Source organism: Hippocampus guttulatus, chromosome 14 (assembly GCF_054856545.1).
Source record: "Hippocampus guttulatus isolate MCC_2025c chromosome 14, RoL_Hgut_1.0, whole genome shotgun sequence".
Lineage (NCBI taxonomy): Eukaryota > Metazoa > Chordata > Actinopteri > Syngnathiformes > Syngnathidae > Hippocampus > Hippocampus guttulatus.
In genome coordinates, this window is record NC_141274.1 from 10,625,154 (window position 1) to 10,642,543 (window position 17,390).

General features: G+C 38.5%; 1 long non-coding RNA gene across 1 annotated transcript; it reads right to left on the reverse strand.

The window, feature by feature from the left end:
* Positions 1-1,402: 1,402 nt before the first annotated feature.
* Positions 1,403-16,658, reverse strand: LOC147194996 (uncharacterized). The gene is made up of 4 exons (XR_015102938.1): positions 15,545-16,658; positions 15,263-15,345; positions 13,770-13,863; positions 1,403-2,228 (listed from the first exon to the last, which is right to left on the reverse strand). It is a non-coding gene; the product is annotated as an uncharacterized LOC147194996 (long non-coding RNA).
* Between the last annotated feature and the right edge of the window lie 732 nt (positions 16,659-17,390).

Genomic DNA, 17,390 nt, shown 5'->3' on the forward strand with positions numbered 1-17,390 from the left:
ACATGGTCGTTTTTTTCGGCTAAAAACGCCTTACTATACATGGTCATTTTTTTCGGCGAAAAACGGCTTATGATACATGGTCGTTTTTTTCCGGCTAAAAACGCCTTACTATACATGGTCGTTTTTTTCAGCTAAAAACGCCTTACTATACATGGTCGTTTTTTTGGGCTAAAAACGCCTTACTATACTATGTCGTTTTTTTTCCAGCGAAAAACACCTTACTATACATGGTCGTTTTTTTCGGCTAAAAATTTCGTCCAAAAATGCCTCACTATACATGGTCGTTTTTTTCATCCAAAAATGCCTTCCTATACATGGTCGTTTTTGTCGGCAAAAAACGCCTTATTATACATGGTCGTGTTTTTCAGCTAAAAACTCCTTACTATATACATGGTCATTTTTTTCGGCTAAAAACGCATTACTATATACATGGTCGTTTTTTTCGGCGAAAAATTTCGTCCACAAATGCCTTACTATACATGGTCGTTTGTTTCGTCCAAAAAGGCTTTACTATACATGGTCGTTTTTTTCGGCGAAAAACGCCTTACGATACAAAAAATGACTTCAATAAATCTTACTTATCATGTTGGTCAAAGAAAGAAGGGATATGGTTGCAACCTCTGGGGATTGAACACCCAACCGCTAGTTTGGGTCATTGTTTCTCTACCCCTGAGCCACACCACCACATAACAACTTCTTGTATGTTTTCTGTTTTCTTCAATAAAGCTGCAAATGGTGGTTGAAGAAAGATGTGACCTTGTTGCAAACACTGGGAATCGAACACCCGACCGCTGGATTTGGAACTTCAGCTTTCTACCACTGAGCTAACCCACCACAATGAACCATTGGGTTGTTTTGTGTCTTTCCTCAAATAAGTAGTATATGGTGGTTAATAGACATTGGTGCAACGACCAGGATTCGAACACTCAACCTCTGGCGTGGCACTCCATCACTCTACCACTGAACCAAAGCACCACATAGAGCAGTGGAGTTGTGTTTTTTATTAATCATGGTCGTTTCTTCCGGCTAAGACCTGACTGTACATGGTCGTTTTTTTTCAGCGAAAAACGCCTTACTATACATGGTCGTTTTTTTCGGCGAAAAACGCCTTACTATACATGGTCCTTTTTTTCGGCTAAAAACGCCTTACTGTACATGGTCGTTTTTTTCGGCTAAAAACGCCTTACTATACATTGTCTTTTTTTGGGGGTTAAAATGCCTTCCTTTACATGTTATTTTTTTCCGTCTAAAAACCCCTTACTATACAGGGTCGTTTTTTTCGGGTTAAAACGCCTTACTAAACATCAGGGGTGTATAACATACGGCCGGAACTGGCCCGCAAGGAGGTTTGATGAGGATAATTTAAAAGTGAAAAAATGCACAAAAGACACGGAATGAAAATTTTTAATATGGTGCAATTCGTGGAATATCCGCTAGGGGGGACACTTTTTGATTAAAGGAAAAGACAACATTGTTTTGATCAGAGTAGATGACAACAGCAGCCTCAGTATGTCACTGAGACAGACCCAACACAGTAGACGCTATCAAGGACATGTATATTATAGCACTCTCCTTAGTTTGTAAGGTGTAGGCAGGGATTACATTTAGATTTTATTTGCTTGTTTAAATGGTTTAAAAATTCCTTTCTTCATAAATCTCGTTTTATCTTAAAAGTGCAAGACTATATTTTTCAAGACCAATTACTTGTTAAGGTTTTGTGCCTTTGTGCAGTCAGTGGGATCAGTTGCAATGCATAAATGTGAATGAAAGAAGTACATTACACATTTGTCCAAAGAAATCTTAGGTGCTTCATGAAATGTTTTGTAAAAGATATGTTCATTAAATTTCAACATTTTCATCGTGTTCTTGTGGATCTTGAGACCAAAACAAAGGAAAGACATATTATTTTGGTTATTTATAGCAGAGTATGGTATCATTTTAAATGGTCTGGCCACTTGACATCTACCGAGGATTTTCGCAGCAGAATGGCCGAATGGTAAAATACCTCGCGTGGGGATCAGGCGAACCGAGCTGGTAAGAAGTCTCATTTCAACAAGCCTCATTTCATTATTCAGAGTTGAAGGAAGATTGTTCTTGGGTCCTCCTTGCCACAAGAGGGAGTAACCTGCTCACCGCCAGAGTCCACCTACGAGCACAGACCTGCAGGCAACACTTTTTGCTCTTCTTCCTGTTATTCGCAAGGTGCTGAAGTCAAACTTTTGGCCAGCCTGAAAAGTAGGAGACATTTACACTCGTTCAATACACCATCATGACGACTTTTTTTTTCCTCCCCCGGGCAGCAGTCAACATGATCGGCTTCCTGCGGCCGAAAGACCCAACACAGAGTCTATCTCCATGGTAAATTTCATGCCCAACACATCTTTGTCTGCACAGCACAAGAAAGTAACTTGCATGTAACTCACGGATGCCTTTCCTCTCAGGTCAACACACCTGTCCCACGTTCTTCTGTCCCTTACTATACTATTTTTTACTACTATACATTTTTTTCGTGTTAAAACGCCTTACTATACATGGTCGTTTTTTTTCGGCTAAAAACACCTTACTATATATACATGGTCATTTTTTCGGGTTAAAACGCCTTACTATACATGGTCGTTTTTTTCGGCGAAAAGCGCCTTACTATACATGGTCGGTTTTTTTGGGCTAAAAACGCCTTACTATACATGGGCATTTTTTTCGGGTTAAAACGCCTTACTATATACATGGTCGGGGTTTTTTTCGGCTAAAAACACCTTACTATACATGGTTGTTTTTTTCGGCTAAAAACACCTTACTATACATGGTCGTTTTTTTTCGGCTAAAAATGCCTTACTATACATGGTTGTTTTTTTTCCGGCTAAAAACGCCTTACTGTACATGGTCATTTTTTTCGGGTTAAAACGGCTTACTATACATGGTAGTTTTTTTTTTTCGGGTTAAAACGCCTTACTATACATGGTCATTTTTTTCGGCTTAAAACGCCTTACTATACATGGTTGGGTTTTTTTCGGCTAAAAACACCTTACTATACATGGTCGTTTTTTTCGGCTAAAAACGCCTTACTATACATGGTCGTTTTTTTTCGGGTTAAAACGCCTTACTATACATGGTCGTTTTTTTTTTTCGGCTAAAAACCCCTAACTATACATGGTCGTTTTTTTTTCCAGCTAAAAACGCCTTACTATACATGGTCGTTTTTTTTTTTCGGCTAAAAACGCCTTACTATACATGGTCATTTTTTTCGGCTAAAAACTTCTTACTATACATGGTCATTTTTTTCGGCTAAAAACACCTTACTATACATGGTCATTTTTTTCCGGGTTAAAACGCCTTACTATACATGGTCATTTTTTTCAGCTTAAAACGCCTTACTATACATGGTTGTTTTTTTCGGCTAAAAACACCTTACTATACATGGTCGTTTTTTTTTCGGCTAAAAACGCCTTCCTACATGGTCGTTTTTTTTCGTCTAAAATGCCTTACTATACATGGTTGTTTTTTTTCCGGCTAAAAACGCCTTACTGTACATGGTCATTTTTTTCGGGTTAAAACGGCTTACTATACATGGTCGTTTTTTTTTTTCGGGTTAAAACGCCTTACTATACATGGTCATTTTTTTCGGCTTAAAACGCCTTACTATACATGGTTGGGTTTTTTTCGGCTAAAAACACCTTACTATACATGGTCGTTTTTTTCGGCTAAAAACGCCTTACTATACATGGTCGTTTTTTTTCGGGTTAAAACGCCTTACTATACATGGTCGTTTTTTTTTCGGCTAAAAACCCCTAACTATACATGGTCGTTTTTTTTTCCAGCTAAAAACGCCTTACTATACATGGTCGTGTTTTTTTTTCGGCTAAAAACGCCTTACTATACATGGTCATTTTTTTCGGCTAAAAACTTCTGACTATACATGGTCATTTTTTTCGGCTAAAAACACCTTACTATACATGGTCATTTTTTTCCGGGTTAAAACGCCTTACTATACATGGTCATTTTTTTCAGCTTAAAACGCCTTACTATACATGGTCGTTTTTTTTCGGCGAAAAACGCCTTACTATACATGGTCGTTTTTTTTGGGCTAAAATCGCCTTACTATACAGTACATGGTCACATCTTTGTCTGCACAGCATAAGAAAGTAACTTGCGTGTATCTCATGGATGCCTTTCCTCTCAGGTCAACACACCTGTCCCACGTTCTTCTGTCCCTTACTATACTATTTTTTACTACTATACATTTTTTTCGTGTTAAAACGCCTTACTATACATGGTCGTTTTTTTTTCGGCTAAAAACACCTTACTATATATACATGGTCATTTTTTCGGGTTAAAACGCCTTACTATACATGGTCGTTTTTTTCGGCGAAAAGCGCCTTACTATACATGGTCGGTTTTTTTGGGCTAAAAACGCCTTACTATACATGGGCATTTTTTTCGGGTTAAAACGCCTTACTATATACATGGTCGGGGTTTTTTTCGGCTAAAAACACCTTACTATACATGGTCGTTTTTTTTCGGCTAAAAACGCCTTCCTACATGGTCGTTTTTTTTCGTCTAAAATGCCTTACTATACATGGTTGTTTTTTCTCCGGCTAAAAACGCCTTACTGTACATGGTCATTTTTTTCGGGTTAAAACGCCTTACTATACATGGTAGTTTTTTTTTTTCGGGTTAAAACGCCTTACTATACATGGTCATTTTTTTCGGCTTAAAACGCCTTACTATACATGGTTGGGGTTTTTTCGGCTAAAAACACCTTACTATACATGGTCGTTTTTTTCGGCTAAAAACGCCTTACTATACATGGTCGTTTTTTTTCGGGTTAAAACGCCTTACTATACATGGTCGTTTTTTTTTCGGCTAAAAACCCCTAACTATACATGGTCGTTTTTTTTTCCAGCTAAAAACGCCTTACTATACATGGTCGTTTTTTTTTTTTCGGCTAAAAACGCCTTACTATACATGGTCATTTTTTTCGGCTAAAAACTTCTTACTATACATGGTCATTTTTTTCGGCTAAAAACACCTTACTATACATGGTCATTTTTTTCCGGGTTAAAACGCCTTACTATACATGGTCATTTTTTTCAGCTTAAAACGCCTTACTATACATGGTTGTTTTTTTCGGCTAAAAACACCTTACTATACATGGTCGTTTTTTTTCGGCTAAAAACGCCTTCCTACATGGTCGTTTTTTTTCGTCTAAAATGCCTTACTATACATGGTTGTTTTTTTTCCGGCTAAAAACGCCTTACTATACATGGTCGTTTTTTTTTTCAGCTAAAAACGCCTTACTATACATGGTCGTTTTTTTTTTTTCGGCTAAAAACGCCTTACTATACATGGTCATTTTTTTCGGCTAAAAACTTCTTACTATACATGGTCATTTTTTTCGGCTAAAAACACCTTACTATACATGGTCATTTTTTTCCGGGTTAAAACGCCTTACTATACATGGTCGTTTTTTTTGGGCTAAAATCGCCTTACTATACAGTACATGGTCACATCTTTGTCTGCACAGCATAAGAAAGTAACTTGCGTGTATCTCATGGATGCCTTTCCTCTCAGGTCAACACACCTGTCCCACGTTCTTCTGTCCCTTACTATACTATTTTTTACTACTATACATTTTTTTCGTGTTAAAACGCCTTACTATACATGGTCGTTTTTTTTTCGGCTAAAAACACCTTACTATATATACATGGTCATTTTTTCGGGTTAAAACGCCTTACTATACATGGTCGTTTTTTTCGGCGAAAAGCGCCTTACTATACATGGTCGGTTTTTTTGGGCTAAAAACGCCTTACTATACATGGGCATTTTTTTCGGGTTAAAACGCCTTACTATATACATGGTCGGGGTTTTTTTCGGCTAAAAACACCTTACTATACATGGTCGTTTTTTTTCGGCTAAAAACGCCTTCCTACATGGTCGTTTTTTTTCGTCTAAAATGCCTTACTATACATGGTTGTTTTTTCTCCGGCTAAAAACGCCTTACTGTACATGGTCATTTTTTTCGGGTTAAAACGCCTTACTATACATGGTAGTTTTTTTTTTTCGGGTTAAAACGCCTTACTATACATGGTCATTTTTTTCGGCTTAAAACGCCTTACTATACATGGTTGGGGTTTTTTCGGCTAAAAACACCTTACTATACATGGTCGTTTTTTTCGGCTAAAAACGCCTTACTATACATGGTCGTTTTTTTTCGGGTTAAAACGCCTTACTATACATGGTCGTTTTTTTTTCGGCTAAAAACCCCTAACTATACATGGTCGTTTTTTTTTCCAGCTAAAAACGCCTTACTATACATGGTCGTTTTTTTTTTTCGGCTAAAAACGCCTTACTATACATGGTCATTTTTTTCGGCTAAAAACTTCTTACTATACATGGTCATTTTTTTCGGCTAAAAACACCTTACTATACATGGTCATTTTTTTCCGGGTTAAAACGCCTTACTATACATGGTCATTTTTTTCAGCTTAAAACGCCTTACTATACATGGTTGTTTTTTTCGGCTAAAAACACCTTACTATACATGGTCGTTTTTTTTCGGCTAAAAACGCCTTCCTACATGGTCGTTTTTTTTCGTCTAAAATGCCTTACTATACATGGTTGTTTTTTTTCCGGCTAAAAACGCCTTACTATACATGGTCGTTTTTTTTTTCAGCTAAAAACGCCTTACTATACATGGTCGTTTTTTTTTTTTCGGCTAAAAACGCCTTACTATACATGGTCATTTTTTTCGGCTAAAAACTTCTTACTATACATGGTCATTTTTTTCGGCTAAAAACACCTTACTATACATGGTCATTTTTTTCCGGGTTAAAACGCCTTACTATACACGGTCATTTTTTTCAGCTTAAAACGCCTTACTATACATGGTTGTTTTTTTCGGCTAAAAACACCTTACTATACATGGTCGTTTTTTTTCGGCTAAAAACGCCTTCCTACATGGTCGTTTTTTTTCGTCTAAAATGCCTTACTATACATGGTTGTTTTTTTTCCGGCTAAAAACGCCTTACTGTACATGGTCATTTTTTTCGGGTTAAAACGGCTTACTATACATGGTCGTTTTTTTTTTTCGGGTTAAAACGCCTTACTATACATGGTCATTTTTTTCGGCTTAAAACGCCTTACTATACATGGTTGGGTTTTTTTCGGCTAAAAACACCTTACTATACATGGTCGTTTTTTTCGGCTAAAAACGCCTTACTATACATGGTCGTTTTTTTTCGGGTTAAAACGCCTTACTATACATGGTCGTTTTTTTTTCGGCTAAAAACCCCTAACTATACATGGTCGTTTTTTTTTCCAGCTAAAAACGCCTTACTATACATGGTCGTGTTTTTTTTTCGGCTAAAAACGCCTTACTATACATGGTCATTTTTTTCGGCTAAAAACTTCTGACTATACATGGTCATTTTTTTCGGCTAAAAACACCTTACTATACATGGTCATTTTTTTCCGGGTTAAAACGCCTTACTATACATGGTCATTTTTTTCAGCTTAAAACGCCTTACTATACATGGTCGTTTTTTTTCGGCGAAAAACGCCTTACTATACATGGTCGTTTTTTTTGGGCTAAAATCGCCTTACTATACAGTACATGGTCACATCTTTGTCTGCACAGCATAAGAAAGTAACTTGTGTGTATCTCATGGATGCCTTTCCTCTCAGGTCAACACACCTGTCCCACGTTCTTCTGTCCCTTACTATACTATTTTTTACTACTATACATTTTTTTCGTGTTAAAACGCCTTACTATACATGGTCGTTTTTTTTTCGGCTAAAAACACCTTACTATATATACATGGTCATTTTTTCGGGTTAAAACGCCTTACTATACATGGTCGTTTTTTTCGGCGAAAAGCGCCTTACTATACATGGTCGGTTTTTTTGGGCTAAAAACGCCTTACTATACATGGGCATTTTTTTCGGGTTAAAACGCCTTACTATATACATGGTCGGGGTTTTTTTCGGCTAAAAACACCTTACTATACATGGTTGTTTTTTTCGGCTAAAAACACCTTACTATACATGGTCGTTTTTTTTCGGCTAAAAACGCCTTCCTACATGGTCGTTTTTTTTCGTCTAAAATGCCTTACTATACATGGTTGTTTTTTTTCCGGCTAAAAACGCCTTACTGTACATGGTCATTTTTTTCGGGTTAAAACGGCTTACTATACATGGTAGTTTTTTTTTTTCGGGTTAAAACGCCTTACTATACATGGTCATTTTTTTCGGCTTAAAACGCCTTACTATTATACATGGTTGGGTTTTTTTCGGCTAAAAACACCTTACTATACATGGTCGTTTTTTTCGGCTAAAAACGCCTTACTATACATGGTCGTTTTTTTTCGGGTTAAAACGCCTTACTATACATGGTCATTTTTTTTTCGGCTAAAAACCCCTAACTATACATGGTGGGTTTTTTTTCCAGCTAAAAACGCCTTACTATACATGGTCGTTTTTTTTTTTTCGGCTAAAAACGCCTTACTATACATGGTCATTTTTTTCGGCTAAAAACTTCTTACTATACATGGTCATTTTTTTCGGCTAAAAACACCTTACTATACATGGTCATTTTTTTCCGGGTTAAAACGCCTTACTATACATGGTCATTTTTTTCAGCTTAAAACGCCTTACTATACATGGTTGTTTTTTTCGGCTAAAAACACCTTACTATACATGGTCGTTTTTTTTCGGCTAAAAACGCCTTCCTACATGGTCGTTTTTTTTCGTCTAAAATGCCTTACTATACATGGTTGTTTTTTTTCCGGCTAAAAACGCCTTACTATACATGGTCGTTTTTTTTTCCAGCTAAAAACGCCTTACTATACATGGTCGTTTTTTTTTTTTCGGCTAAAAACGCCTTACTATACATGGTCATTTTTTTCGGCTAAAAACTTCTTACTATACATGGTCATTTTTTTCGGCTAAAAACACCTTACTATACATGGTCATTTTTTTCCGGGTTAAAACGCCTTACTATACATGGTCATTTTTTTCAGCTTAAAACGCCTTACTATACATGGTTGTTTTTTTCGGCTAAAAACACCTTACTATACATGGTCGTTTTTTTTCGGCTAAAAACGCCTTCCTACATGGTCGTTTTTTTTCGTCTAAAATGCCTTACTATACATGGTTGTTTTTTTTCCGGCTAAAAACGCCTTACTGTACATGGTCATTTTTTTCGGGTTAAAACGGCTTACTATACATGGTCGTTTTTTTTTTTCGGGTTAAAACGCCTTACTATACATGGTCATTTTTTTCGGCTTAAAACGCCTTACTATACATGGTTGGGTTTTTTTCGGCTAAAAACACCTTACTATACATGGTCGTTTTTTTCGGCTAAAAACGCCTTACTATACATGGTCGTTTTTTTTCGGGTTAAAACGCCTTACTATACATGGTCGTTTTTTTTTCGGCTAAAAACCCCTAACTATACATGGTCGTTTTTTTTTCCAGCTAAAAACGCCTTACTATACATGGTCGTGTTTTTTTTTCGGCTAAAAACGCCTTACTATACATGGTCATTTTTTTCGGCTAAAAACTTCTGACTATACATGGTCATTTTTTTCGGCTAAAAACACCTTACTATACATGGTCATTTTTTTCCGGGTTAAAACGCCTTACTATACATGGTCATTTTTTTCAGCTTAAAACGCCTTACTATACATGGTCGTTTTTTTTCGGCGAAAAACGCCTTACTATACATGGTCGTTTTTTTTGGGCTAAAATCGCCTTACTATACAGTACATGGTCACATCTTTGTCTGCACAGCATAAGAAAGTAACTTGTGTGTATCTCATGGATGCCTTTCCTCTCAGGTCAACACACCTGTCCCACGTTCTTCTGTCCCTTACTATACTATTTTTTACTACTATACATTTTTTTCGTGTTAAAACGCCTTACTATACATGGTCGTTTTTTTTTCGGCTAAAAACACCTTACTATATATACATGGTCATTTTTTCGGGTTAAAACGCCTTACTATACATGGTCGTTTTTTTCGGCGAAAAGCGCCTTACTATACATGGTCGGTTTTTTTGGGCTAAAAACGCCTTACTATACATGGGCATTTTTTTCGGGTTAAAACGCCTTACTATATACATGGTCGGGGTTTTTTTCGGCTAAAAACACCTTACTATACATGGTTGTTTTTTTCGGCTAAAAACACCTTACTATACATGGTCGTTTTTTTTCGGCTAAAAACGCCTTCCTACATGGTCGTTTTTTTTCGTCTAAAATGCCTTACTATACATGGTTGTTTTTTTTCCGGCTAAAAACGCCTTACTGTACATGGTCATTTTTTTCGGGTTAAAACGGCTTACTATACATGGTAGTTTTTTTTTTTCGGGTTAAAACGCCTTACTATACATGGTCATTTTTTTCGGCTTAAAACGCCTTACTATTATACATGGTTGGGTTTTTTTCGGCTAAAAACACCTTACTATACATGGTCGTTTTTTTCGGCTAAAAACGCCTTACTATACATGGTCGTTTTTTTTCGGGTTAAAACGCCTTACTATACATGGTCGTTTTTTTTTCGGCTAAAAACCCCTAACTATACATGGTCGTTTTTTTTCCAGCTAAAAACGCCTTACTATACATGGTCGTTTTTTTTTTTTCGGCTAAAAACGCCTTACTATACATGGTCATTTTTTTCGGCTAAAAACTTCTTACTATACATGGTCATTTTTTTCGGCTAAAAACACCTTACTATACATGGTCATTTTTTTCCGGGTTAAAACGCCTTACTATACATGGTCATTTTTTTCAGCTTAAAACGCCTTACTATACATGGTTGTTTTTTTCGGCTAAAAACACCTTACTATACATGGTCGTTTTTTTTCGGCTAAAAACGCCTTCCTACATGGTCGTTTTTTTTCGTCTAAAATGCCTTACTATACATGGTTGTTTTTTTTCCGGCTAAAAACGCCTTACTATACATGGTCGTTTTTTTTTCCAGCTAAAAACGCCTTACTATACATGGTCGTTTTTTTTTTTTTCGGCTAAAAACGCCTTACTATACATGGTCATTTTTTTCGGCTAAAAACTTCTTACTATACATGGTCATTTTTTTCGGCTAAAAACACCTTACTATACATGGTCATTTTTTTCCGGGTTAAAACGCCTTACTATACATGGTCATTTTTTTCAGCTTAAAACGCCTTACTATACATGGTTGTTTTTTTCGGCTAAAAACACCTTACTATACATGGTCGTTTTTTTTTCGGCTAAAAACGCCTTCCTACATGGTCGTTTTTTTTCGTCTAAAATGCCTTACTATACATGGTTGTTTTTTTTCCGGCTAAAAACGCCTTACTGTACATGGTCATTTTTTTCGGGTTAAAACGGCTTACTATACATGGTCGTTTTTTTTTTTCGGGTTAAAACGCCTTACTATACATGGTCATTTTTTTCGGCTTAAAACGCCTTACTATACATGGTTGGGTTTTTTTCGGCTAAAAACACCTTACTATACATGGTCGTTTTTTTCGGCTAAAAACGCCTTACTATACATGGTCGTTTTTTTTCGGGTTAAAACGCCTTACTATACATGGTCGTTTTTTTTTCGGCTAAAAACCCCTAACTATACATGGTCGTTTTTTTTTCCAGCTAAAAACGCCTTACTATACATGGTCGTGTTTTTTTTTCGGCTAAAAACGCCTTACTATACATGGTCATTTTTTTCGGCTAAAAACTTCTGACTATACATGGTCATTTTTTTCGGCTAAAAACACCTTACTATACATGGTCATTTTTTTCCGGGTTAAAACGCCTTACTATACATGGTCATTTTTTTCAGCTTAAAACGCCTTACTATACATGGTCGTTTTTTTTCGGCGAAAAACGCCTTACTATACATGGTCGGTTTTTTTGGGCTAAAATCGCCTTACTATACAGTACATGGTCACATCTTTGTCTGCACAGCATAAGAAAGTAACTTGCGTGTATCTCATGGATGCCTTTCCTCTCAGGTCAACACACCTGTCCCACGTTCTTCTGTCCCTTACTATACTATTTTTTACTACTATACATTTTTTTCGTGTTAAAACGCCTTACTATACATGGTCGTTTTTTTTTCGGCTAAAAACACCTTACTATATATACATGGTCATTTTTTCGGGTTAAAACGCCTTACTATACATGGTCGTTTTTTTCGGCGAAAAGCGCCTTACTATACATGGTCGGTTTTTTTGGGCTAAAAACGCCTTACTATACATGGGCATTTTTTTCGGGTTAAAACGCCTTACTATATACATGGTCGGGGGTTTTTTCGGCTAAAAACACCTTACTATACATGGTTGTTTTTTTCGGCTAAAAACACCTTACTATACATGGTCGTTTTTTTTCGGCTAAAAACGCCTTCCTACATGGTCGTTTTTTTTCGTCTAAAATGCCTTACTATACATGGTTGTTTTTTTTCCGGCTAAAAACGCCTTACTGTACATGGTCATTTTTTTCGGGTTAAAACGGCTTACTATACATGGTAGTTTTTTTTTTTCGGGTTAAAACGCCTTACTATACATGGTCATTTTTTTCGGCTTAAAACGCCTTACTATACATGGTTGGGTTTTTTTCGGCTAAAAACACCTTACTATACATGGTCGTTTTTTTCGGCTAAAAACGCCTTACTATACATGGTCGTTTTTTTTCGGGTTAAAACGCCTTACTATACATGGTCGGGTTTTTTTCGGCTAAAAACCCCTAACTATACATGGTCGGTTTTTTTTACAGCTAAAAACGCCTTACTATACATGGTCGTTTTTTTTTTTTTCGGCTAAAAACGCCTTACTATACATGGTCATTTTTTTCGGCTAAAAACTTCTTACTATACATGGTCATTTTTTTCGGCTAAAAACACCTTACTATACATGGTCATTTTTTTCCGGGTTAAAACGCCTTACTATACATGGTCATTTTTTTCAGCTTAAAACGCCTTACTATACATGGTTGTTTTTTTCGGCTAAAAACACCTTACTATACATGGTCGTTTTTTTTCGGCTAAAAACGCCTTCCTACATGGTCGTTTTTTTTCGTCTAAAATGCCTTACTATACATGGTTGTTTTTTTTCCGGCTAAAAACGCCTTACTGTACATGGTCATTTTTTTCGGGTTAAAACGGCTTACTATACATGGTCGTTTTTTTTTTTTCGGGTTAAAACGCCTTACTATACATGGTCATTTTTTTCGGCTTAAAACGCCTTACTATACATGGTTGGGTTTTTTTCGGCTAAAAACACCTTACTATACATGGTCGTTTTTTTCGGCTAAAAACGCCTTACTATACATGGTCGTTTTTTTTCGGGTTAAAACGCCTTACTATACATGGTCGTTTTTTTTCGGCTAAAAACCCCTAACTATACATGGTCGTTTTTTTTTTCCAGCTAAAAACGCCTTACTATACATGGTCGTGTTTTTTTTTCGGCTAAAAACGCCTTACTATACATGGTCATTTTTTTCGGCTAAAAACTTCTGACTATACATGGTCATTTTTTTCGGCTAAAAACACCTTACTATACATGGTCATTTTTTTCCGGGTTAAAACGCCTTACTATACATGGTCATTTTTTTCAGCTTAAAACGCCTTACTATACATGGTCGTTTTTTTTCGGCGAAAAACGCCTTACTATACATGGTCGTTTTTTTGGGGCTAAAATCGCCTTACTACACAGTACATGGTCACATCTTTGTCTGCACAGCATAAGAAAGTAACTTGCGTGTATCTCATGGATGCCTTTCCTCTCAGGTCAACACACCTGTCCCACGTTCTTCTCAAGAGCTGACCACTTCGCCGCCCAGCAACAAGCACATGCCATCCAACTTTTTCCTCTGCTTTTGTGATTGTCTACTCTGCAAAAGAAATAAAGCTTGATTACAAAGAACACTTCAACTCAACTTCATTTTTAAACACATCACCACAATCAAACTTTAAAAAAAAAAATAAAAATTAAACAAAATTATTTTCAGTTTTTTTCTAAACTCTTCTGAATTTTTTTCAAACATTTTTTTCCTGGAGTTTTTTTTCCCCAGGCAGAAAAATCCACGAAAGTGGGTGTGCCTGGCTGGAATGATGGCTGATGATTCGCTGATAGCTGTGAAAGTGGGTGGAGCATGACGATAACGTGCGGTGATTGGTGGAAAGGTGGGTATGCAAATTAGGTGCTCTCTGATTGGTGAGCTTTCTGGGGCGTGGTTATGCAAATGTGCAGCAATCTGATTGCTCAGAACTTGGAATGTGTGTGTGGTTATGCAAGTTGAGGTTAGTGTTATGCAAATGAGGGCCCTCGCCGCGATTGGTGGATGTCAAATTGGGTGTGGTTTGGGGCGAGCATTGCAGCACTTCTTCAAAGTCCCATTTGAGTCTTGAGCTCAGACTTGCACTTGGGTCACATCAGACAGTCTTTTCACTGTTACCGTCGGTTTCACATGACCCAAAAGCTCGATTCCTGGAGTTTCGAGTCATGTGGAGACCAACGGGAACAGTGAAAAGACTGTCTGATGTGACTGAAGCGTGAGTCTGAGCTCAAGACTTCAGTCTTTGAAAAGGTTTTGAGGATGGATTTGGTCTTGATAGGCAAAGACTCGAATTCAAGTTGAACAATTTATTGGACAGAAAAGCGAACATGACAATGTAAAAGCATTTGACCGGCCAATCTCTGTGTGGGCCAGTTCAAGATGCACGCACACAAACACTGACGACAGGGCTGAGATGGGAGCATGTGCTTGACCAGCTCATGCGTGATGTCACTGACATCTCATGACACACCAAGGGGGACATGAGCACATCCGACTTCTCTCACTGAGACAAAAACTAACTGCCGTGTACTCCACAACATGATCACACTCTTCTGGTCAAGTTTTTAAATGACATTGAAGAGGGCCAAGTTAGTCATATGTATATATACAGTATATATATAAATATAAAAGTATATCTGGGCCTCAATGGCTCTGGTGCTCAGGGCCTGCTCCTATATATATATATATATATATATATATATATATATATATATATATGCATACATCGACAGTTTTAAACTAACTTGGTCCACTTCAAGGTTTAAAAACATACTCCAGAAGTGCTTGATGATGCTTGGGTGGTCTATGTGGAGTTGACACTCTTGTGCAGTCCACGAAGCAGAAGTTTAAGTTGAGTGAGAGACAGACAGGCGGGCGCACTCACCTCCACCTTGTGGTGCAACGTGACATCAGACATCAGCTCTTCATGCGCACCACACAGCTCAGTACTCACGTGTGTCCAAATGCAGGTCGGCGTCCCTTCCGCATGTCCTCCGAGTCTGGCGGCTGCGCCTTTGGCCCAGTAATCTGACTAATCTGGTCAGACAGAAAAACAAAACAAAAGTGGAAAGTCACACACTGTAGTCCATAAAAAAAAGTTGTTTCTTTTTTTCTTTTTAATTTGAGTCTGTTCTCTGTTCACGACTGCAACATCACGCCGAAAACCCCATCACTAGTGGCTTGGAGGGGTCTGTGTGTGTGTGTGTGTGGGGGGGGGGGGGGGGGGGGGGGGTACCTTGCCTGGGCGAGCAAAATCCGCCTATCAGCAACCGTCCAGGACGACTGGAAGTCACGGTCGCCATCCAAGGCTGCTGCGAGGAAGCTTCATTTAAACCTCAACAGGACGCCTTCATGGATTAAAAAAAAGAAAAGGGAATAGCAGTACTCCTTGTGTCAACATGTCCAGAAAGACGGAATGATGGAGACAGTCATACAGCGTGTGTGAGGGCATTCGAACAAAGTGTACAAATACACACGATGCCTGCACGTTTGGTGATCTCATCGGATAATTGCGTTCAACTTTCCACGACGGCGAATGTAAACACAAAGAACCGCCGAATTTCTTTTCAATCTGATTGATCGCTTCGTCTGCTCTCAGCGTGCGTGATGCCATGTTGTTACAAAGTGCCCCGTTTTGAACGCAAAGTACGTCTGTAATCGTCACATTTGAATCAATAGCACGAGTTTGCATCAAAATAAGAAGAATGACATCGGTATTTTCTAAGTCAGTTTTTTCCCACCGAAGACAGTCGTACCAGTCATTTTGCGCCATACGGTGTGCTCCAGTTTTTTTCTGTTCCATGCTGCAGTGGTATTTTATTTATTTTTTTTTTGGTGGGGGGCGGGGGGGATCACTTTTCCTCACAGCCAGCGGCTTTGGACGAGGTGAACGTTTATCAGCAGCTTTCACATAGCAGCTAATGGTAAGCTTCTCCGTTCCCGGTTGTTTGGCCTCAACAAGGATCAGCGTACACTCGGCTGCATGTTTCGTCAGGAGCTTGAAGTCATATTTTAGTGCGCAAGCGTTCTTGGTTTCAATTGTGGCGACCGGCATGTGAACATTTTCTCAGCGTTGGTTTGACAAAATAGCAGTCAGGTTTTTCTTGTTGCAGATCAACCTGCAGCGCAGGTGTCAAACTCGAGGCCCCAGGGGCCAGATTTGGCCCGCCACGTCATTTCATGTGGCCAGCGAAAGCCGATCAAACGTGTCAACTTCAGAGGCGCAACCGTAAATTCGCAAGTGTGCAAAATGTGTTACGGGACTAACATTGAAATAGCAGTTGATAGTGAACCAAAGTGGAGTTTTAAAGAGACAATACTGTCCAAAAACAAAAACCAAAATAACCTGAAAAAGGGACCGAGTGCTTACATGAAATCGCAGCCAGCTAGCTCGATAAGCAAGAGAGTAGAGAGTTCCTTTCAAACCGTGGAGGGAGGGGGGGGGGGGGGGGGGGGCATCAGAACTGCGAGCGGGTATTCCTACAATCCAGTCGGGGATCTCTCCTTGGCACAGATGAGCGAGCCAAGTCGGGGACGAGACAGCTTGAAGGCCAGGATATAGAATGACGTGTAAGGGCCAACTTGATCCCTCCACAGGTTGGGTTCCTCTCCACCTGTATGCGCAACATCGAAACAGACAATGTCGAGAAATCATGGAAATGTTGGTCTGGGGATGAATGTGACAGCAGCTTCAGTGTGTCTGACAGGAGCTGCTTAATGAATCCACGGTTGGAAATGTTTTCCTTTCGCTGTCATTCTGTCTATTTTGGAGGTTGGGCTGCAAAATTAAATCCAAGACCCAAACCCAACCTGTCGAATTCCGTGAAAATCTGTCAAAGTATTCTCATGTTATTTAGAAACACGGGGGCGCACACACACACACACACACACACGAATGGTTGATTCTCTTCTCAGGGAAGCCTGGTTAGAATAAGCAAACAACATGGTGATTAAGATGAGACTACATTTGTTTCGAAATGCAACAGGTGCACAGGTGGGCACAGCCGAATCGGCAGAATTCGGCCTCTGAGTCAGCGGTGGCGGGGGAGTCTCCTTTGAGCGCCCGCAGAAGTGGGATGCTG